Source organism: Hemicordylus capensis, chromosome 6 (genome assembly GCF_027244095.1).
Source record: "Hemicordylus capensis ecotype Gifberg chromosome 6, rHemCap1.1.pri, whole genome shotgun sequence".
Taxonomy (NCBI): domain Eukaryota; kingdom Metazoa; phylum Chordata; class Lepidosauria; order Squamata; family Cordylidae; genus Hemicordylus; species Hemicordylus capensis.
The window spans coordinates 165,446,340-165,468,946 of NC_069662.1; the positions used below are offsets into that span (position 1 = coordinate 165,446,340).

Genomic DNA, 22,607 nt, shown 5'->3' on the forward strand with positions numbered 1-22,607 from the left:
ACGGCCCCAACTGTGGCACACGTCCACATCTGAGATCTAGTGGTGGGCCAAAAGTGATCCTAAAAGAACTTTTGGCCACTTTGTGGGGTTCAGGGATGGAAGTGGGGCAAAGCTACTCACCCCTTTTTGTTGCTACCTATGATTGGTGGAAGGGGGCAGAAGCAGCATTTCTCATTGGCCATCAGTTTTGTACACAAAATGCCCCCCTTGGTGCAACACTATGGCAGATTGGAGCTGGGGGACGGAAGCGAGGAATTGTCCTGAACTCACGCATAGAAACACAAGAACTGCCTTATTGTCAGTCAGACCCTTGCTCCATCTAGCTCAGTATTGTCTACACTAACTGGCAGCGGCTAGAGGTGTGCACAGAACCGGCTGGTCCGATTCGGTTCGAATCCAAACTGGACACGAACCAGACCGGGCCAGTTCGGTCCGGCACCCCCTTAACCCCCAAGTTTGGTTCGGTCTGGGGGGGCGGGTTGCGAACAATTTTTTAAAAAATTTACTCTGCAGAGGCCAATTGCACAGGTGTGGCGGCCTCCAAAATGGCCACCGAGCCGGAGGGGGAAGGCCCAAACAGGCTGAAGAGCTGGCTGAACAGCCAGTGGCAGCATGAAGGGAGGCCGGCAGGTGGAGGGGGAACCTCCGCAGACCCACCCCACCCCACTCCTGCCTCAAACAACTCCCCGGAAGCGGGTAAGTTAAAAAAAAACCTACAACCCCCCTGAACAGTCAGGGAGTGTTCAGTCTGGGGTCAGACTGAACAGGGGATGGTTCGGTTCAACCCCGAACAGTCGAACCAAACAAGTTCAATGTTGAACCTGTTTGCACATCCCTAGAAGCGACTTCTCCAAGGTTGTGGAAGGTAGTTTCTCTCAGCCCTACCTGGAGATGCTTCCAGGGATTGAACCTGGGACCTTCTACATTTAAGCATGTAGATGCTCTGCCACTGAGCTGTGGCCCCACCCGTAAGGAGAATATCTTACAGCACTCACATGTAGACTCCCATCCAAATGCAAACCAAGGTGAACCCTGCATAGCAAAAGGGGCAATTCATACTTGCTACCAAAAGACCAGCTCTACTAGCCAAAGCCACAGAGGAGCCGCAGGAGATCAGGAACTTACAGCCCAACCATAGCACATCTACTCAGAATTACATTTTTCTGTGCTCGATGGAACAGACTTCCAGGTACGCATTCACGGGACCATGGCTTTAAACTGAAATTCCATGTATATCTACCTGGCAATAAGCTCCACTGAACACAGTGAGACTTACTTCTGAGAACGCATGCCTGGGATTGAACTGAAGGGTCCTGGCAACCACAAATTCTAACTTGGCTACCAAAGCCAGCCAACATTTACAAGACCCCTGACCAGCAGTTGCTTTGTTCCTGGAAATGAAACAAAGCCTCAAAATTTTAATTTAGAAGCTTCTCAAGGGTTCTTTCAGCTCAGAAGCTCTTAATCTTGGGTCTCCAGATAAAGAGTCATCATGGCTGGGGATGATGGGAGTTGTAGTCCAACATATGAGGGCCCACTTTGAGAACCCCCATCTCAGTTGATGGCTGAAAGTTAAGAAAACACAGCGGTTCAGAAAGAATGTTGCTTAATGACCGATCACTACTGGATCTTTAACTAATCCGAATCAACACTTACTTAATCAAAGCCTCGAGGCAAACCTTCCTCTTCTCTAAAGTCCATTTGACAGACAGTCTTTCAGCAGCATCAACAGTAGCAGCAGCAGGCACAGCGTGATTTGTGACTCTTTCAGAACAGCCGTGCCAAAATATATCCAAAGCCTAGCAACGGTCCACCATTGAGCCAAAAACCAGAAACCACAAAAACAACCTAAAACACTGTGCAATTCCCCATGTGTCCCAAATTACTGGAACCCAGTGTCGATCCAACCACATCTGGAACGTCCCATTCATCCTTCCACTCCCCGTCTGCTTCCTTGTGTTTAGACATCAGCCCAGCTGATCTGGGATCCTTAGACTCCAAGTCTGGATACTCTAACCAGGAACGGGTGGTGGCAATTTCAACAATATTAGTCAATCCCTGATCCATGCTAGAGACATCTGGAAATGCGGCTGAAAATTAGTCCTTGTGAACTGGCCTGTTCATCAGCATCCAAGACCACATACCCATCTTCACAGCCCTGGCCAGAGCAGTACAGAAATCCGATGATGACCAAGCACAAAGATTAGTTAGCAGTTGAGTTGCAGGATGCTTGCCTTTGTTTTGGGAAGGCTTGCAAGTGTATCCATTTATACATGTCTCTCCCCCACCACCCTTCCTCCATCTCATTGCTAAGAAAACATTTTATGACTCTGTTCCACGGCCGGCTTCTCAAGAGAACCTTGACAACAGCCAGTTCAGGTCAAAAGAGTCTTTATCTGGCATTCACAATTGGCCTATTCAAAGTTGAATCTCTGGAGATCATGCACCATGGTGCATGGCAGCCCTTAGCAGAAGTTGCTGAGTTGAGGAGGGGGGAGAACGTCCTTCCTCCTTCCATACGGCAGGGATGCACTGCCCATCACGGAGGAGTGAGCTGCAATTGTATAAAAGTACTCATTGTCTGCTGAACTCTAGGCCCTTAACCCTGAGGTTGTCGTTGGGTCTTGATGCATATGAGTGTGTGTCCAGGCGTTTGCACAGTCATGGACACGCTGAAGCACACTGACAGATGCATAACTAACTTATGGAAATTGTTGCACACAGTCCATATGGGGCCCACTCAGTGGTGGGGCATCTGCTTGGCATGCAGAAGGTCCCAGGTTCCATCCGTGGCAGCATCTCCAGGTACAGCTGGGAAAGACTCCTGCCTGCAACCTTGGAGAAGCCGCTGCCAGTTTGTGCAGACAATCCTGTGCTTGATGGAGCAAGGGTCTGACTCAGTATAGGGCAGCTTCCTGTGTTCCTAACCCACCTTTTCTGTGTGGCCTTTGACTAATCTTCATTCCCAACAATAACCAAGTTTTAACTCCTTGTAACAGCATTGGCCCACATTCTTTTCTCCCTCTCCCTCCCTCCTTCCCACCCCTACTCTGTTGTTTCCTCACCATCAGTTTCAGACTGTAACCTCCTTCAGGCAAGGACCTGCCTAGATTTGTTGGCATGTGCACCAATGGCATTATATAGGTTGTCAGGCAGAGGGAAACATTCTTCGTAAAGCACTTTCAGCTCAAATTCGGTGGGGGCAAACCAGAAACTTCAGAAACTGCTGGAGATTCATCTCCTTAGTTAGGTGTAATATTTCAACTGCAGGTTGTATCTAGTGGGTTTTAGATTTTTAACTTGTAATTTTAAATTTTATTTTAACTGATTTTTTAAAAGTCAATTTCTATTAAGTTTATATTATGTTTTTTTATAGTGTATCTGTTTTACTGACTTTGTGAACTGCCCTGGGTATTGGCATACTGAAGGGGTGAGGTATAAATATTTTGAATAAATAATAAAGAAACCACACACACACACACACCAGTAACTGTATTTCAACATAAGAACATAAGAACAGCCCAGCTGGATCCGGCCCAAGGCCCACCTAGCCCAGCATCCTGTTTCACACAGTGGCCCACCAAATGCCACTGGAAGTCTACAGGCAGGAATGAATCCTGCCCTCTCTCCTGCTGTTACTCCCCTGCAACTGGGACTCAGAGGCATCCTGCCACTGCCAGTTTCATGGTGACATTTCTCTCAGCGTAGCATCTTCTTGGCAGCCAGCCTCTGACTGTTTTTATCCTGTTAGGAGTACCTCATCTTTCAGCCCAAACTATATGCTCATGGGGTCATCCAAGAAGTACCAGGACTTTCTCTAGTCCATACTGGCATTACTAGAGCCTAAACAGAAGAAGTAACTGGCGTTGGAAGGTGAGAAAAAGTTTTGACAGCAGTATCCCTCCGCTGGGAGGAAAGCTGGTCTTGCAGTAGCAAGCATGAATTGTCCCCTTTGCTAAGCAGGGTCCACCCTGGCTTGAATTCAAATGGGAGACTAGATGTGTGAGCACTGTAAGATATTCCCCTCAGGGGATGGGGCCACTCTGGGAAGAGTATCTGCATACATGCATGCAGAAGTTCAATTTCCTCCCTGGCAGCATCTTCAAGATAGGAATGAGAGAGACTCCTATTTGCAACCTTGGAGAAGCCGCTGCCAGTCTGTGCAGACAATACTGAGCTAGATGGACCAAAGGTCTGACTCAGTATAAGGCAGCTTCCTATGTCCTTAAGTTCCTATGTTCCACTATTGAGTTTCACTAGCAAACAAGGCTAAGCAAGTCTCTGAGCAAATCAGATAACTTGGGAAGACTCCGGAAGATCAGAAACTGGGTTTGGTATGCATATCCTATGAAGCCTTCCTCAGGAAATTAAAAGGTGAACACCAGTAAAGAATTTCCTCCACAGAGCAATCTCCCTATCTAAGCGATAAGACCCATTTCCCCACCATTCAGTTGAACTAGCCCTGAGGACTAGCACCTTGTGATTAAAGCAACCCGGAAGATCGAGCCTGACGCCCATAGTGAAATCTCCATGCCTAAGCAACTCCGCTTATCAGAATTCTGAACTCAGTTGCCACACTTCATCCGAAACAATAGATCACCAGAGTAAAAAGTCTAGAAGGTGGAGAAGGTTTAGCCCAATCACTCAAAAAGGGTATAACATTCCCCTCTTTAGAGCCAGTCTTTTGTACTGTTCAGCGCACAAGAATTTATTTATTTATTTATTTATTTATTTAAACACTTATATCCTGCTCTTCCTCCGAGGAGCTCAGTGTACACAGTTATTTTTACACAGTACATAGTTATTTTTATCTTCACAACAACCCTGTGAGGTAGGTTAGGCTGAGAGATCCATGACTGGCCCAGAGTCACCCAGTGAGTTTCATGGTTGAATGGGGATTCGAACTCGGGTCTTCCCGGTCCTAGTCCAACACTCTAACCACTACCTACCACCACAGCATTCATTGAGCTACTCCCAAGGACTGAGGCTGGCCACCTCTTGCTAACCTGACATCCACCCCACAGCAGACCCAGATAATGTGTGTATTCTGTGGATGAGTCCCAGAGATCCCCAAACTGAGGACTATCGGAAATCCCTAGCTCAAATCGCTCCATTTTGGAGCTCCACAGTTGCTTGCAGACCAAGAACCTAGCCAGCCAGAGAAGCTCTCCCATCACTCCAACAGAAGGCAAAGCGGTTTGACAGGGAGATACAGTCCTTCCCCCAAGGTTCCCTTCCCCTTGTTCTCTAATCCCCTTTTCTATCTTGTACTAATAAAGCGGGATTCCCGGGAACTCCCAGGATCCCCTTTTGCTCATTAATCCCTGACCTCCATGTTGGGGGTCAGTGGCGAAGATGCACTTGGGCTTATCAGCCACTGGGGCGATTCTCACGATCAGCCGGCCATCGTGTGGGCAGCCGATCTGGCCGCCCAGGGCTCCCTGCCCGCTCATGAGCAGGCTTAGCCCGCTCTTCCCGCTCACTGCCCCAAACCGGGTCTCACTGATCGTGAGACCCGGTCCACTGTGTCCACTGCAGCAAGAAGCCATACAAGAGCTGGTTGAACTCCCCCCAAATCCCCATTCAGACCCTTTTTGTTATCCACTCAAATTTTAGCGAAACTGGGAGCCTAGCCCTTGTGTTCATCCTCTCGCAACGTCTCACCTGCCCCTGTGCTTCTCGCACAACAATGCAAATTTCTGCCACCCGATTCGCCAAAAAAGCAGCTGCATTGCATTAATTTTGTCTATCCCCTCCCTTCCTACGTGAGTCCCCAAAGGGCTCTCTGTCTAAAAAGAAACGTAAGGCAACAGTGACTGGAGGGATGCTGTGCTTGAGATGGATAGGGCCAGTTACTCTCCCCCTGCTAAATATCAAAGAATCACCACTTTAAAAGATGTCTTTTTGCTCAGTTAGCAGGGTGACAGTACCACACGTGGCCAGACGGTGGCACTGTGGAGGGTCAGGCAACTCAATACCCCAATGAGAACCCTCTCGGCCTGGGTCAGAGAGGGAGGAACTTGTGGCTCAGGCACCACTGAGCTTCCAGACTACCTCTCCCGACTCACTTGCCTACCTTGCCTCCAGATCAGCATATTATGGCAGAGCCAGAATGGCTTCTCCCATTTTTGCCACCTCATTTGCAGGCAGGAAAAATGGAGAGAGCCTTTTGTGTGTGCACAATTTCCCTGGGAACATAGGAAGCTGCCGCATACTGAGTCAGACCATTGGTCTATCTAGCTCAGTATTGCCAGTCACAGACTGGCAGAGGGTTCTCCAAGGTTGCAGGCAGGAATCTCTCTCCGCCCTGTCTTGGAGATGCTGCCAGGGAGGGAACTTGGAACCTAGATGCTCTTCCCAGAGTGGTTTCATCCCCTGAGGGGAAGATCTTATGGTGCTCACACATCAAGTCTCCCATTCAGATGCAACCAGGGCAGACCCTGCTTAGCTAAGGGGACAAGTCATGCTTGCGACCACAAGACTGGCACTCCTCTCTAATTTTCAAGTGAGACTTACCATTGGCAGGCACAGTTTTCCTCCTAGTGGGCCGCAATCGGCAGCTACCATTTCCCCTCAGGAATGTGCTCTACGTGATGACGCAGCAACATTCCCAGGGTGCAGTTGGGGACCTGGAGCTACTGAGGGGGCAGCCGCTGCCGCACAGCCACGGCGGCAGCAAATAACCCGAGCTGAATGTTCTCCCCCGAGGACTTCTTGGCCCATGCTTCCAGGCAGCTTCCAGGAGGAGCCCAACTTTGCTTTAAGATCAACCTCCACCCCAAGGCCAATGCGTATATAAGCTAGGGCTTCCCAAACATTGGCCCCCAGATGTGGCTGGACTACAGCTCCCATCATCCTCAGCCACAATGACCATCAAGGCTATGGATGATGGCTGTTGTAGTCCAACAACATTTGGGGACCCAAGATGGGGAACCCCTGATATAACCAATATGTGCAAAGACCTGAAATGACTGTCCCCCTACTTGGGGGCTCTTCAGAACCTACACTGCGGGGCAAGCAAGGAAGCTGAAAAGCATAGCATTTGAAGTGGACAGAGGTGAACTGTTAGGACATAGGCTAACTATTTCTTCCTGCCGGGTGCAGAGGAAATCACTGGGCAGAACAACAAGCCGCTCCATTGTCCTACACGGAAAGGAGGCGGCCATAAAAGCAAGCCAGAAAGAGTCCGGCTGGGATTCCACTGTGGGCACGGCTCAGCATTGCCCATCTGTAGCTATCCAGGAAGAGGCACAGCATCGGCCAGTCAGAGCTGATGATTGGGCCTGCTTCTATCCATGTCTGCGTCTGCGCGCCTGCGTCTGCGTCTGTGTGCGCGTCTCTGTGTGTGTGCATGAAGTGGGGGAGCCTGTGAGAAGCCCTGTTCAAAAAAAGTCCCCAAACCCACACACACACCTCCCATACAAATTCATTCATTCATTCATTCATTCGATTTCTATACCGCCCTTCCAAAAATGGCTCAGGGCAATTTACATGGAAAAATAACAAACAAATAAGATGGAACCCTGTCCCCGAAGGGCTCACAATCTACAAAGAAACACAAGATAGACACCAGCAGGTCCTGTGCTGGGGGTGGAGAGGGCCAGTTACTCCCCCCCTGCTAAATAAAGAGAATCCCCACGTTAAAAGGTGCCTCTTTGCCCAGTTAGCAGGGGTAACAAATGCTGAACATGCAGCTATAGGAAGACAGGGCGGGGGTGGGCACAGACTTGCTCCTTCTTCCTCTTCCCACATCTCAAGCATAAACACATAGGGATGCTCAGGCCGGTCTAGAGCCTGAAGGCGGGAGTGGGGGGGGGGGGATGGAGACAGATAGGGTATTGCACACCCCAAACCGTATTGCTGCATTTCCACAGGTCTCTGCTTCTTTTTCCTATATGCAGCTTAAGGAAAGAATTTGCTTTCTACGTGTGCATTTGGCTGCATTGCAGAACGGCAAACCATCTACTTAAACTCCTCTCTCACCTCGTAGCAGAGGCCACAGTTGCCATGACTCACTTGGACCCGGTTTGATTCCATTCACTTCCATAATTTCCTTCTGACTGTCCCTGATATTCTCTCTCTCTCTCTCTCACACACACACAGACACCACTTTTGAGCAAGGAAACGTTGGTGGCATGGTGTGTGCAGCTAGGAGAGAGAGGGGCTCCATCTAGTGGTGCTTAGCCATGCTGGGAAAACAAGGACTAGTAACTGTCGCTCTAGCTTTGCTCCCAGTTCCTTCTTTGGAATTCTGGGAAGTGACCAAGGCCTCTTTCCCTAGATCCGTTTCTTTCCCAGCAGGCTACAAACAGAGTGCGATTTATATTTGGCGAGGAGAGCTGGTCTGGTGTTAGCAAGCATGACTTGTCCCCTTAGCTAAGCAGGGTCCGCCCTGGTTGCATATGAATGGGACTGTAAGACATTCCCCTCAGGGGATGGAGCCACTCTGGGAAGAGCAGAAGGTTCCAAGTTCCCTCCCTGGCAGCATCTCCAAGATAGGGCTGAGAGAGACTCCTGCCTGCAACTCTGGAGAAGCCGCTGCCAGTCTGGGTAGACAATCCTGAGCTAGATAGACCAATGGTCTGACCCAGTATATGGCAGCTTCCTATGTTCCTATATGAGCTTTACTGACTGTTAGTGAGGATTAGATTAGATTAGTCTGTGCCGTTGAGTCAGCGTTGACTTCTGGTGACCACAGAGCCATGTGGTTACCCAGATTCAAATGCCCACTCAGCCGTGAAGCTCACCGGGAGACCTACTCATTCATCCTAGCCTACACAACAGGGTTGTTGTGAGGACAAAAAAGCTCTGTGAAGGAAGGCCGGGATTTATTTATTTATTTATTTATTTGATTTATATACCACCCTTCCAAAATGGCTCAGGGTGGTTCACAGCATAATAAAAACAATAAAAACAAATTAACAATTAAAATCAAACTATTAAAACCAATAAAACAGCTAAAAGCCCTGAAAATCAGGGCAACAATTTAAAACAAATTAAAACAGCTAATCATTTAAAAACCTGGAAGGCCAGACCAAACAGGTAGGTTTTAAGGGCTCTCCTGAAGGACAGCAATGATCTCAAATGACGGATTTCTGCCAGGAGTGCATTCCACAGCCCAGGAGCAGCTACAGAGAAGGCCCGCCTCTGCATCGCCACCAGACAAACCGGGGGCAACTGGAGAAGGACCACCTCAGATGACCCTAACGTGCGGTGGGGATCATGTGAAAGAAGGCACTTTCTTAGATTTAAGTGTGAATCATAACTCTCATCAAAACACTGTTTACTTTGGCAAGGGTACCGAGGGTGCTGTTGGAGATCCCTGAGCCCCCTTCACAGAACCGCAGTCCGCAGGGCCCCCTGAGCAGAGGAAATTACTGTTCAACTGCCTTAAGCCTCTTGTACAGATATGCCCACCTAAATGGTAGTGCCAGAAACCCCATTCAGACATTATGCTGTACGTGTGTACAGATGGCTGCACACTCGTGCATATCTTTAACCGTATCTGCGTGCTTCTAAAAAGTGACCTGGGTACCGGCCCTTCCAATGCACGGGTCTTCGTCCAAGACAGACACGGAGTCTGACCCTGAGATGGACTCTGAACATGCAGAAAATAAAAGGGGATGGTGGGGGGCGGGGCGGGGGCTACTCCAGGATTCAGGCAACTCTGTATGTTGGGAACCTCCCCTTCGACCCGAGGATACTCCTTAGCCCTCTTCTCTCTCATCTAGCTTGGAAGGGGAGGCTGAAGCTGAACCAGAAACGGAGTAAGAAGGCCTGAGCCTGATCAATACATGCAATGGAATGAGGTGGTAGTGTGGACTGTGCCATGATCCCCAAGTCTGACTGCCCCCTCCTGCATATCCATATTGGAGTCTTCCAATATGGGGGCACTTTAAGCCTCCTCCAGGCCGGTGGGCCTGGCCAGGACCTACGTCCCCTTAAAAAGTGCTCAATCTGCTGCAGGACTTTGCCTCAGCAACATCATTGCAACTACTCCCAGCCTGGCTCTTGCTCTTTCCCTTGCTCTTGCTTCTGATTCTCTGGCTTAACCTTGGCCTGCATTGACCTGCATTGGTTTAAACCTTGGCTTGTGACTCAGCCTGATCTTTGTTCACTCCCTCTTACAAATCCTTTCCTGGCTTTGGGACCTCAATTTATGCCCGATTCCCTTGGTAAGATCTCCCTGGAAGACCAACATAGCTAGCTTCACTGGATATGACAGACTGTACCACTCTAGACTGCAGGTAGGGAATATGGATTTTGGATTAATTCTCCGGTCAAAACCTCCCTGCAGCAAGCAAAGCAAGAGAATGTTCTAGCTTTGCTTCCTATTCTGCTGGTTTTCTACTTGCAAGATAAATGTCCCCTTTCTTTGTTAAATGTAACAACAAAGGGAGCATTCACATGCTGTTCTGCATTTGCAACCTAGGAGTGTCCAGCCCATTTTACACCTCAGGCCTGGCCCATGCATGCAACAGAATGAGAGAGAGATACATGGTAAAATCATGAGATGATCGAATGGATTGCTCTACTTCAGACTGCAGGTGTGGAAGAATACTTGAGAAAACTCTCCACGTTAACAAAACCCTGTAAATAGACAACTAGTTCAGAAGGAGCAGGCTAGACTTTAACCTTTCTGCTTTATAAAAACCTAGCAGATGAGCATTTGCAGGAAGGATTTACATGGGAGAGCAAAAATCAAAATTGGCACCCCCACTTGCAGTCTAAAGTGATACAGTCCATTCTGCCACCTCATACTGCTGCATGGGAATTCCACACGGGAGGGGGCCACCACAGAGAAGAAGGTGATACTCCTAGTGAAACTAACCACTGGTCCCATACGGCCTCTCCTCACCCCTCCAATCCCAACTGCTCCCTCCATCTCTTCCCTCTGCTTGGGAAGGCTGCCATTACCCCAGTCCTGGCTGCCATGTTTCCTTGTGAGAATATCCCGCCCTATGTTGCATGCAATAACTGACAAGGTCCAACAGGAGGCAAAGGAAAGTAGTGGGGGCTTCAGGACCCTGGAGAGCTCCAAGTAAGACACTTGGGAAGCAATGAGACCTTAAATGCCTCCTGGCTCATATTACCCCTCCTGCTTCAGCCTCTCTCCCTGGAAAGGAGGGACTTAAAGGGCCAGTCCTCTGGTCTGTCACATCCCCTGGCTCCGGGGTCTTAGGTTCTGGAGTTTCTGGCTCTGGGGAGTGCCAGAAACTGGTATCAGTGTAAGGTTTTATTTAAATAATGTAAGTGTTTCTCTCTGGGCTTGACCACAGCCTCAACAGAGACACCGTAGTCCAGAAGATAAGGTCTTCCTAGGCATTTACTCTGACTCCCAGAAATGATCAAATCTCATCATTTCCCCGCTAACAGTTTATTGTCGCACCACAAATCAAGGATAGGATGCAAGATCAGGGCCCGGGCCTTTGGCCATTGTGGCTGTGGATAATGGGAGCTGTAGTCCAGCATCATCACCAAGTTTCAGAACCTCTGCCATAGCTCAGATTCAGCCCTGGAAGAGCCCAGATTAGAGAGGCCAAGACACACGAGATAGCTCGTTTGCCGATTCTTTGGCTGGAGAGAGACACACACGGGGGTTTTAAGGACACTAGCCGGCAAGTTGCTATCATGCTGTGACCTGAGCAGCTCCACCACTATTCAGAACAAGCAGAACTACTACAGTCCTCCCATTGCATCTAAACAGCATCAGGGCTGCTTACGAATCCGCAGCAGCCCACAGCAATGCCCACTGAAAAGCCCTGGTTCCCTCCCAATGGCCATGGAATGCCCTGAATTCAGGAATTCCCTGCATTCCTGTGGCTCTTCAGATGAAGGAACATAGGGAGCTGCCTTCTACTGAGTCAGACCATTGGTCCATCTAGCTCAGGATTGTCTACACAGACTGGCAGCAGCTTCTCTAAGGTTGCAGGCAGGAAATCTCTCTCAACTCTACCTCGAAATGCCAGGGAGGGAAGCTGGAACCTTACTCTTCTCAGAACAGCCCCACCCCACCCCCCAAGGGGGATATCTGCATGCTCGCACATGCAGTCTCCCATTCAAATGCAAACCAGGGCAGACCCTGCTTAGCAAATGGGACAAGTCATGCTTGCTACCACAAGACTAGTTTTCCTTCCCATTTTTCTTGGCATGCTTGTTTTCTATATGCATGGAATTGTGTGGTTTTTAAAAAAAGAAAAAAAAATTCCATGTAAGCACACACCGGTAGTCTGAAGGCGTGCAGCCCAGACACAAGTTCACTACCTCAGTGAGAATTAGTGTACCCCAAAACAAGGCAGCTCTGAATTTAAGACAATGCTTTAAAAGACAGAAGTTAAATACAGGTTGTGTCTGTATTGAACCAAAAGAAAGAGGATTCTGAACTCAAGAGGACCCCCACCCCATATTTATCAGGAAAGAACTGGGGATGTGGAGGGTGCTACTACTATGGATATTTACATACTACTTTTCAACAAAAGTTCCCAAAGCAGTTCACATAGATCTAAATAAATAAATAAAATGGCTCACTGCCCCCAAAGGGCTCACAATCTATTTCTAAAAAACTCATACACCATAAGACAGACAACAGCCACTGGAGGGATGCTGTGCTGGGGCTGGATAGGGCCACTTGCTCTCCCCCTGCGAAACAGAAAAGAATCACCATTTTTAAAAGGGGCCTCTTTGCTCAGTCACCAGGGGGCTCATCTGGATTCAGATAAATGTGGTCAACCTTGGTCACTGGCTTCTGTCATACCCATATTTACTCAAATAGAAGTCAACCCTGAATTTAAAATGACCACCCCGCAAAAAAGTTAAGGGTTAAATATCAGTTTTACTACTTACCCAAAAGGAAGAAGGCCCTAAATTTAAGATAACCCTCCACCCTCCAAATCTCTAACATCAAAGAACTTGGCAAAAATTAGTCTTGGATTCAGGTAGATACAGTAATTTCAAGAGCCCGTTTAATGAGAGGAGATGGGGGGGGGGATAAAGGAGTGTGTACATCCCAGGCAATGATGCCTCCACCCTACCATCTTTAACCCCCTTAAAAGCCAGCACCTGACGCCAGCCAGATCCTCTGCAAGCCCTTCCCTCTGCTGAACCCACCAAGAAGTCCAAAGAACACAGGAATTCCGGCAATGCCTGCATGAAGCCGGTCTCTGCCCAAGAAACACAAATTGCTCTGCTGAGCTGTCCTTAAGGATTCCAGTCCCTCACAGTTAACAGCTACTGACTGGGGTGGGCGGGGGGGGGGGAGAAGGAAGTGGGGGGGGGTCGTCTTTGGAACAACCTAACGGCTTCCAGATGCAACTTGGTCATTTCCAGGCCTCTTGAGCCTCAAGTTGAAAGACCTGCTGATGCTGACACCCACCCCCCCTATCATGAACATTCTGTTTCAAAAACTTCCCAGTGCTTTTTTGCCGGCCTCCCTTCTTGTTGTTTGTCTTTGTGAAAAGCAGCCCAACATTTCTTCTTAACTATAAATCAAGGAGATTATTTCCGAAACCCATTAAAGCTTCAGAGGAAAAATCAGTTCCTGGGCCAGAGAGGTGGTTTCACCCATGCACTCCAATGAAGGTGTCTTCAGAAGAGATCTAATGAGTGCCTCCTTAAGACAGGGAGGCATCTTCCCTCATCCTTTGTATGCAAAAGGTCCCAGGTTCAATCCCATAAGGTGAGATGCCTGAGAAGGACCCCTGCCTGAAAGCTGGTGCCAAACAATGAAGATACCAACACCACAACAGACACAGTTGGCAACACGGAGCTAGCCAAGTCAAGAGTCCGATTCAGTATAAGGCAGCTTCCCACATTCTTATCCCCATCAATTAAATCTTGAATTAAATCCCTTTTAATTACTCACTTGGAGTAATGCTGCTGTCCTGGAAGCGGGGTGGGGGTGGACCTGCTTCTGTTGCTACACAAAAAATTCCCCATACACAGACTTAATTTTATTGCACGGTTAAATATCTGCTAAACGCCAAAAGGGGAATCTGGTACTATACAGTACAAGTGATATCATCCTTGATTGGAGTTTTCTTCTTGCATAGGAAACAAATTCTATATAGCCTGGAAATCTGTTGCTTCAGCAACAGTACTGGTGCAAAAAATAAGGGGATCTACCGGAGGTAGCACTTTTCAGGTCTTGAACCACTACCATATCCAGGTTTCTCTGCTCACAGTTCCTCCAGCTGAGGAACCACCACATCATTTAACCGCATACAGCACACAGTGACTAAATGGAACATTAAATTCACTTGTTTGCACTTCCACACAAGGCTATGCTCTCTTACTCCAGTTACAGATAGCTCCATCTCCTGGATCCAGGCTTAAACGAATATCCACAAATTAGAATTCATGTTTCAGCCGTATATCTGCATGGAGATTACCAAACATCTGATCTTTTGTCCTTTGGGTCCTGAGTTCTAAGCACTTAAAGGTTGTGTTAAGACAAAACTAATCTGTATGAAGTCTTTTCAAGACTGGGTTCTGACTGCACGGGGGTTAGCGTCTGTTGAGGGGGTAATTAATCTTTATGGAGCAATCTTGAGTGTGAATCTTTGATTTCAAATGGGGCAGCTAACCCAGATTTTCTCTCAAGTCCCCCCCCCCACCCCCACCCCCACTCACTGTCCTAAGGAGGAAAACAATCCTGTTTGAAAGAAAGAAGAACAATCCAATCTATAAAAAACCAGAGCATTTTGAGGAAGGTGGGGCATTTCTAACGCATTCTTAAAAGAATCAGCACATTCAAGCAGCTTAAACATACAAAGAAGAAGAAAAAAGAATAGCCAAAATACTGATTCCAGGCCTTAACCTTCTGCAAAGGTTTCTGGTTGCAGCCTCCAGCCCCCAAACAGCAGCTCCTTCGGCATCAGATCTCCATTTCCATTCAACGCCAAAGGTCTCCGCTCTCCAGAACTCTTGGACAGAGAGCAGCCAGCACAGACCTTTGAATGCTTCCTCCGTTACCTCTCCTCCCACCCCTTCAAGCCAATCTCCCTTCCTGATGTAGGAGCCTGGAGATTTAACTCGGAGAGTTTGGCTGGAGAAAGCTTCCCGAGTGAGTGAGTTAGGACAGATGGAGAGAGAGGACGTTTGGCTCTCTAACAGGGGGAAACTTGACTCAGAAATGTACTAAATGCTGACGGGTTGCAGACGGGTTCCTTCTACCGTGTGTGTGTGTGTGTGTGTGTGTGTGTGTGTGTGTGTGTGTGTACACGCAGACACATATCACATCCCCAAGTTGTTGTAGGAAATTCAACTTGAACCAACTCCAACTGTTTAGAGCACACACATACATCCTATTATATCAGAGTTTTATGCCACTCTCTTCCAAGGAGTTCAGAGGGCATACAAGGTCCTCGCTCACATTTTATAGTAAGTCAGACAGACCATTTGGGGCAGAGGGCAGATTTGAACCCAAGTCTCCCAGTCTAAGTCCAACAACACTCTAACCACTAACCCTACAATTTCCAAATTGTGTTCTACAGCAGGGTCCTCAGCCTTGGGACCCAAGATATTGTTGGACTACAACTCCCATCATCACTAGCCACAAGGGCCATTGCAACTGGGGATGATGCAAGTTCTAGTCCAACAACAGCTAGGGACCCCAGGTCAGGGATCTCTGCTCTAGGGAAGCCTTGTGGTCCTCGGGAGTTTAATGAAGTTCTTCAACAAGAAGATCATTAATGGTGGATACCTTCTCCCAAGAGGTGACTTGCCAACAACTCCCAAATTTCCTTGTGGCTGCAGGAGAGTGCTGGGAACGTCCCTGGTTGCACAGGCATTTCATATAGGTCAGTGGAGAGATCCAGTGGGCTGGACAGTGCCCTGCAGAAGGTGGCTTTCTGGGTAATTTTCAGGAGGTCAGCATTAACAATGACAAGTAAAATTGCATGAGAACAAATGCTCTCTCCATGGCTGGCCTTGTGCTAATCACTCCACCTCCGCCTCATTATTCCTCAGTGCTCCCACTAACAGGGATTCTCAGATGTTGTTGACTGCAACTCCCAGCATCCCCAGCTGCAATGGTCTTTGGCTGGGGATTATGGGAGTTGTAGTCGTCAACATCTGAGAATCTCTTTTAGAGGGAGCACTGCTTGGCTTTAACCATGTATTTGTGCAGGTCCTGCTAGCCAGTATTGGAGAACGGCACAAACCACCCAGACCCCATTCTGAAGCACACCGTCTTGGCGCAGGAGGGTGAGTCATCCTAGCCATGAGCCACCAGCCCTACAATTGCCCCCTCAGAGGAGCCCTGGATCTCTGGGGACCTGGCACCCCTCAGCAAGGTGCCTGTCCTCAGTATGCCCTCTATCACCTCCAGGCCCCAGAAGCAGAGCCCAGCTCCAACAATGGGGAGTGTTGGAGTGCTTCCTGGCTGTCTGGGAATCCCTTCCCAATGGGCCCACTCGGGAGGAGAGAAAAGCCAGATGAAGCACCTGCATTGGATCAGGGCCAGGAAGGCTCCTGGTTCCCACAGAGCCCTTCCGTCTTCCTGAAGCCTTTGCTGGTCCATCAGCTCATCCTTTGAGGTGGCTGTTCCAGATGCTGCCTTGTTAGACAGAGAATCCCCAAGATGTAAGAACTTGCAGAGTTCTTCCCAGTTAGGCGGGTTCTCTCGTCTCATGGGAATGCATCAGGTCACTGGTGCCACCAACTACGCCATCATTTTGCATCTGGCTCCACCCGTAGCTTCTATTTTGTGCTTGGCTCTCACTGGTGGGCCTTGGGGTAAGAAAAACAGTAGCCCTGAATTCAGTAGGCCTGAATTCTGCCCACCCCGGCCCTGAATGAAATAGAACAGGGGTTCCTAACATCAGATCCCCAGACATTGGGCTAAAAACCCGCATAATCTTTCGTCCATTATGGCTGGCGGTGATGGAGGTTGGACTGCAACTCCCATAACCCCCAGCCACAAAGCTGAAGGATGATGGGAGTTATAGTCCAATATCTGGTGACCTGGGGTTAGGAACCCCTCAACTAGAGCATGCACACAAGTTCTCTGCAAGGGATCAGCCGGCAGAGATTCAAGGGGTTCCACAGAAGATTAATTGATGTCAAAGGGCTCCTTAAAGGCACGCGGGATGAAAACCACCATGGGCTCTTCTTCCATTCCACTGCATCTACCACAAAGAAGTCTCTTTGACCCACTCTGTGCAGCAATGGCAGTGGTGCAAAGGGGGTGAAATGCCTGTCCTGTGAGAACAGCCTCAGCAGGCAACAACAATCACCAAATGGAGCACTTCAAAACTGTTTCTGTGTCTCCCTAAGGCAGAGTTCAGTGTTGTGGAGGTTTGTCAACACTGGCAGAGTGACAAATTTAGCCACTTCTCTTGGGAGTGGGAAGCAGAACTTGACCATTGGAATGAACCAACATCCTGGTGGATTCAATTTTGTTTTTCTAAATGCACTCAGTGTTTGGAAGACGCTGGGAAAGGTTACAGCTGCTAAGAAGGGAAAAGGTTGACAGAACTTTCATTCCGAACTGCCCCAACAACCGTGGCCAAGGAGACAAGAGCAAGGCAAGAGCGAAGAACCCTAACCCTAACCCTGCCCCAACAACCGTGGCCAAGGAGACAAGAGCGAGGCCACTTCAGCTGAGTCTTGCATGTCCCGTGTCATCATGGTGATCAGCCCAAAAAAGGCTGGTCGCCATCCCCAAAAATGGGAAATACAAAAAACTAGGCCCAAGGGCCTTTTGCTTATCCATCATGCTTATAATCCTCCTTTCCTCTATCATGGAACTCAAGGCAGCATTCCCAGGTGGTCACCCATCCAGGCCCTAACCAGACCTAGACCTGCTTAGCTTCAGCAAGGTAGCTGCATCATGGGGACCTTCAGGCCATCCCCACTCATGCTGTGTATAGGATGTAAGGCTGTGCTAGAAGTTATCAGCCGAGAGCTTTTGGCTCAAAATGAGATGGGGAACATTGGGGGCAGAAATGGGCATACAATTTTGCCAACTCCCCTTCGTTGCCATGACCACTTTCCCAGAATGCCCCAGAGGACAGCACTCCTGGAGGAGCAATGGCAGCTATCAGCCACCAACAGGACTGCTGCCAACACTGGCAAGCTCTCCCAAACATTTTGCCCCTCGAAAAGAAAATGAATGTCATGGTAGCCCGATTCAGATATTAGGCTGTACGGGTGTATAGATGCCTGTACACGCATACACGTGTTTGTGTGAATGACTGTGAACCTGGATAAGACAGGCCCTTCCAATGCAGGGTACATTTTGGAAGTGTACTTCTGTACCTGCATTCAGCACTGTACCTGTGCACAGATCTGGTTTCACAGGTGACAGGCTGCCGGGAGGCTATGGCTAGCTACCTGCAACAAGGAAAAGGAAACAGGATGGACACTTGTGAATAAGGAAAGGGAAGCCAGAAACGAGTGTGGATTGGGGATGCCTGAAAAGAGAGAGAGGAAGGGCGATGCTGAGGAGGGCCCACCGGCAGACCCACTCTCTAAAAGTGAAGAGGTGAAAGAAAAGCTGCAGACACTTTGTTTGCTACAGGCTGTTGGTGGGCAGGAATGGACAAGAATTTGGCCCACGTTTGCAGGCCAAAAACGTCCCCATGTGTAGAGCCAGCCATCTGGAGATGCCAGCGACACTACCTGAGCATTAATGCACTCCCACATCCACGGGCAAGAGGCGAGGCAACGTTAATCTCACGGCATGCCAGATCCACATGTGGCCAGAGTCGAGCACAAGGGATGTTTCTATAAGCAGTCGCCACACCCTGAATGGGCACCAGCCTTGGATTCCACCTGCACAGAGGATGTCAAGGCAACTCGGTCACATGCAAATATCACAGCACTGAACCCAGTAAGCAGTGGAGGCAGAATTCTCCTTTCATCAGAGAAGGAGGTCTAATTTATACACACAGGCAGAATCTAGTGGTAAAGCTTTCCCCAGACTGTATCACTGCAGGTTGCAGGGGATGGTCCCAGAGTTGCATACTTGAATGTTGTCCTCTCCCTTCACACAGAAACAGGCATGTCAAGGAGAACCTTTCTTCCTGACATGCTAGTTTTCTATGTGCAGGGAGTTGTTTTTTAAAATGGAGGCACATTCAAGCAAGCATTCCCCATCAGCCCCAGAAAATGTTTTAATTTCTTCATTCAGCTGTTCTCAAATCCTGCTGAAAAATGAACCCTGAGACACGCTCCTTTTATGCACTGGGACCACTATCTATGCAAAATGCACTGCACACAGTGAAACATACTGAGAATAATCCCAGACCCAGACAAGGAGCTGCTCCTTTCACCCATATAAGCCTCTCTGTTTAGACCCAGCTTATGGCGCAATTTCCAAGTTCTTTACTAGGCCGGGGTGGGGCAGAGGGGGGAGAAATAAAGGTGAACTGAAGAGACAGACCCAATTGTAAAAACAAATGCTGCAATTATGTCATTGCTCCAGCAGGCCAGAGGTTGAAAATCCCAGTTTCCAATGCCCTTGTTCAGGTTTCATTCCCAGTTCACTAGGGCTGTGCAAAGCCAATCCTTTTCACTTCCATGCATATTTCTAACCTCTCACACACTGGCAAAATAATGTTTGGGACAGTTATCTGCAAGAGTCGATCTGCTGTTTCTGCAGCACACTTTTGAATTATTATTGTGCATCAGATGCATATTGTTATTCACAACTGCCTGAACGGAGCATCATTTCCCCCATCTGAGACCAGAGCATTCTCTCTAAGCACTATAGTGCAGGTTTAATGCACACTGCATGCTTCTTTGTGCATCCAACCACTACCTTTTTGCCCTCCCCCCCTCTCCTGGCAGTTCTCAGCAATAATATTCTCAAAAGTAGAGCCTGCAACACACATATGCACTTATCTGTAACAGTGAACACACAGCTTTCATGGTGGGAATGAACCTACACACCTACACCCCCCGCCCGATGTTTACTGGATTGGTCTGCTTAAGCAACCTCCAAATTTGGTCCGGCTGTAAATTTAAAGGGTGTAGAACCTGACTGGATCTTAACTCTCTTTTCACGATAAGAAGCAACGCCAGCAGCCCTGACGCAGCAGCCGTGGAGACAGCAAAAGAGAAAGGCCAGGCGCAAGGCAACCTGACAACACATCAAAACATCCACGAAGGATGCATTAACGTTCAGAGCCAAGCACCACTTTGAATAAACAGGGCTTCAAAGTTGCCAGCTCTTCTGTCTTTGGAAGGCACACGTGATGGCAAGTTCAAGAGAGAGAAAGCGTGCACATGGAGATGCTAAGAGGCCCAAAGACAAGTGGGACTTCCACATATTAATGAAGTGGTATATCTGATATGTACATTCTGTTTCCTCTAAATTATTTTTTCCAAGTTGGCATATTATAGTTAATGGGTAGGGGGGAATCATAAGTGGGGAGGGGAAAATAATAGAGTACTGCAGATGACAAGTACAAAATGACAGCACAACACATCTCCTTGCAAGGTTTCCTTGCAAAATTTCCTTGCAAGAGGAGAGACTCAAACTTTCTATTGCTAGTAAAACCAGGAAGCATTCCATACCTTTCACAGACAGGAAAAATGGGTGGATCTTAGCTGATGCTCTTCGCTCTTTTTTTCACAGATGACTCTTGCAGCTGAGCTGGTGGCTTCACCTCTGACACAAAAAAGAGAGAGAGAGAAAGGAAAAGGGAAAACAATTTGTTATTCTTTGGGAACTGCTCTCGCTGCCAGGCACAATGAGGCGTCATTTCACGTCCCGCTTTGAAAGGGTCCCATTGTTGCAGAGCAGAGAGTCTGTGCTCCCAGAATCGTACCCAAATTTCTGGATCAAGAGGATGCATGCCTCCCTCCATTCATGTCCCCGCTACAGAAAGAGTCACCTCATGGCCATGTGATCAGAAGTGGCTTCAACCAAGTCACAGGACTTATGGCAAACCCTTTCCCTGTGACTGATCAACAGCCAGCCTCAGAGGCAAATGTGCCGTTAGTTGTAAGAAAATAAGTTTTTCCTTTAGTCTCCCAATTTAATTGATTTATTGCATTACATTTAATTTATACACTAGCTATAAGTGCCCAGCATTGCTCCGGCAACCCAGCATTGCTTTTGTTTTGTGGCTATACCCACTGTAAATCTGCCTGTCTGTCTGTATATCCCTGCTGTATATCTGTCTGTCTGTCTGCGGGGGTGGTTGTCAGGGTTCCCGGGTACCCTATGTTACTCTAGGGTCCTAGGAAGTCACTTTGCCAAGTTTGGTCCCGGTAGCTCAAAGGGTGTGGGAATGCATAGACAGACAGACATTCAACTTTATTTATATAGATTCTTACATCGCCACACTGTAAAATCTTATGGGGAGCTGCAAACCAAAACCAATGAAAGCACACATCAAAATAGTTAAAACAATTAAGAACAAATTAAGAACAACCACTAGAAGTCTGGTTTTAAAAACCTGTTTTGAAGGCCTTCTTGAAGCCCATCAGAGATGTTAAACCCTCTATCTCAATAGGGTTGATCATGTCTGATCTTGATCGTTCCTGATCCAGGAACACGCAGAGAGAGGCAGTTGGAAAAGTTGGCCTATGTCATAGTCAAATCTACAGACCTTCCTGCTCCTATCAAGGAGCGTCCCCAACTGCCAAGGCCTCTTCCACTTATGGGCCACTCACTTGCTATGGAAACAAAAGATGTCCCTATTCCAAACCAGGAAAGTGCATTTCTGAAAGCTGGACTCACCATCTTACCTCTCACTCCTTAGTCCCCAGGGGCTCTCAAGCTTAGGTCCCCAGATGCTGGTTGATGGGGGTTGTGGTCCAACATGATTTCTAACTGGTTTTAATTCTGTTTTAATGCGTTTTTATATTTGTGAACCATCTAGAGACATCTGGGTGAGGTGGTATAAAAGTCAATCAAACAAAAACAACAAACCAGACCAAAATCTGGAGACTCAAGCTTGAGAAACCTGCCCTAGACCAACAGCATTTGTCTATATTTGCAACATTTCCTGCCTTTTTTAAGTGTACAAATATTTAACAGAAAGTTAAAGCAAATCACTGCAGCTTAACCAAAGCAAACGGTAAACCAAAACTGCAACTAAAAAGTGTTTCTGCCCAATTGGTGCAGAAACCAGTAGCAGTCCATAGAGCAGACTCATAATTTGGTGCCTAAACAAGACCTGGCCACTGCAATAACCAGCTCTACATTAGGGATGTGCCTGAACCAGTTCGGCACCTCCTAACGGAAGCACCAAAAGAGCTCAGGCGCCTGCATTCAACCTGGTTTGGCAGGGCAGGAATTGGTTCCTTTAAAAAGCAGGAAAGAAGGTCCTTACCTCCTCCGCTGCCCCCCCCCCTTTTCCGGGCACGGCACCTGCTTTACAAAATACCGCGTGTGGCTGCAGCACGTCTCCCATCAACCTCATCTAGGAGAGACCATATTACTCCTGTATTGAAGGAGTGACACTGGCTGCCGATAGGTTTCCAGGCAAAATACAAGGTGCTGGTCATTACCTATAAAGCCCTAAACAGCTTAGGCCCTGGGTATTTAAGAGAACGTCTTCTTTGCCATGAGCCCCACCGACTGCTAAGATCATCTGGAGAGGTCCGTCTGCATTTGCCACCGGCTCATCTGGTGGCTACTCAGGGATGGGCCT

The 22,607-nt window shown here is 48.2% G+C and overlaps 1 protein-coding gene across 3 annotated transcripts in view; it reads right to left on the reverse strand.

Moving 5' to 3' along the window:
• Positions 1–22,607, reverse strand: part of GJC2 (gap junction protein gamma 2) — an 85,364-nt gene that overhangs the window by 51,521 nt on the left and 11,236 nt on the right. The window contains exon 2 of one of the 3 annotated variants that reach the window (XM_053261642.1): positions 20,521–20,614. The gene's annotated coding sequence lies outside the window, so the exon portion shown is untranslated. The other 2 variants (XM_053261645.1, XM_053261643.1) reach the window with 2 other exon arrangements.